Below are 1476 nucleotides of genomic sequence, written 5' to 3'. Positions count from 1 at the left end.
AATGTGTTTTTAATTTTATTTTATTTTTAAAAAATGGATAGAGTCACTATATATATTATTATAATAAAAATAGGTTCAAGGGTTCATTCAGGAAAGAACTTGAAAGAAAACCCAAAATCGTCACCAAATACAAAAATGCCAAGAGATTTCATACAAAAACTTATTGCAAGGCCTTTGAATCTTGAATCATTCAGCCAGCCAAAAACCTCGACATTTTGAGCATTTTCTTCGCCTTACCAACTAGAGCTCATTGATTTTCTAATGCCAATGCTTTCCTCTCTGCCACCATCTGCATCAATCCCCCTAGCACAAGAAGACCGCCTTGACAACTACAAAAGCTTGTGAGAAGAAAATGATCCACTATCATATTGTGGTAAGCTAAAATAATTTGCTAAGATTTTAGCTGAGCTAAGTGGCTCATATGCATTTGCAGGTCCATTTAGATGAACTTGTGCAAAATCATGGGATAGATCTCCCCTTGATACAAGATTTTGATCATTACTTTGTCCCTTAGCCATCTGAACCTTCTCTTTATTTTTAGTACCAACATCCTCAGAAGCCTTTGCAACTTTTCTAAATGCACTAGTCACCCATGATGCTCTAGTAAAGACAAACTTGTTCTTCATAAAAGAAGAACCTGCACTATTAACTTTCTGTTCTGCTGCAGCAAATGCTAATTTAGTCTTCACTAAAACTTGAAATTTTTGATCCACTGACCTTACTTTCTCATTTACAACATAAGAGCTAGCACTGATCTTTTTAGTGAAACCAATTTTCTTCTCCAATGAAGTTACCTTAGCAGATGCACTTGTTGTCAAAAGATGCTTTTCATCAAATGCCTTGGCTTTTCCCATAGCATCCTTTCTGAGAAAAAAACCTTTTGCAAGCATGGTTGTCACAACATCCTGAGCCTTATTCATAGGCGTACCACCTCCAGCCACAAGAGTTCCTTCATTTGGCACATAAGATGGGGGTTGATTATCATAAGTCTCTGCATGTGGAGAGTAATGTTCAACAGGCAAGATGTTGACAGACTGATCTACAATTGTCACTCCTGATAGAAGTAGTGTAGTGTCTAGAGCCTGAGGATCACTTGAGAATGCTCACCATCATCTTGTAGTTGGATATGATCTATGTCTCCTAAGAATGACAAGAAATCCTGGATGACCCGTTTGGTTGCCCTTTTTGACACATTAGAGACTCTCACAGTATTTGTTGTCATTCCAGCAGGAAATAGAAATCAAATGGATTTGACACTACACAAACGTAGTTCTAGAAGGAATCTTTGATTCTTTGTGAATGTGTATATTCTTCACGGAGTCACCTCTTGATTTCAAAGCAAATAATTAGAGAATGATCATGCCAAAAGTATCATTTATACTGAAAAGAATTAGTCTGCTGCAATATTATTGTCAACCCCATCCTCAACAATAGTCTCATCTTCTAGAGCATCTCTAGCTAGCTCAAAATCACTAC

General features: G+C 36.9%; 1 pseudogene; it reads right to left on the bottom strand.

The window, feature by feature from the left end:
- Nucleotides 1-329: 329 nt before the first annotated feature.
- LOC149540360 (binding partner of ACD11 1 pseudogene) lies at nt 330-1222 on the bottom strand (annotated as a pseudogene).
- Nucleotides 1223-1476: the final 254 nt, after the last annotated feature.

This window comes from Cupressus sempervirens, chromosome 9 (assembly GCF_028749045.1).
Source record: "Cupressus sempervirens isolate cs-2001-9-10 chromosome 9, ASM2874904v1, whole genome shotgun sequence".
NCBI classification, from domain to species: Eukaryota; Viridiplantae; Streptophyta; class Pinopsida; order Cupressales; family Cupressaceae; genus Cupressus; species Cupressus sempervirens.
Note: the sequence above shows the minus strand (reverse complement) of the source record. Positions and strands in the feature narration are given on the sequence as shown.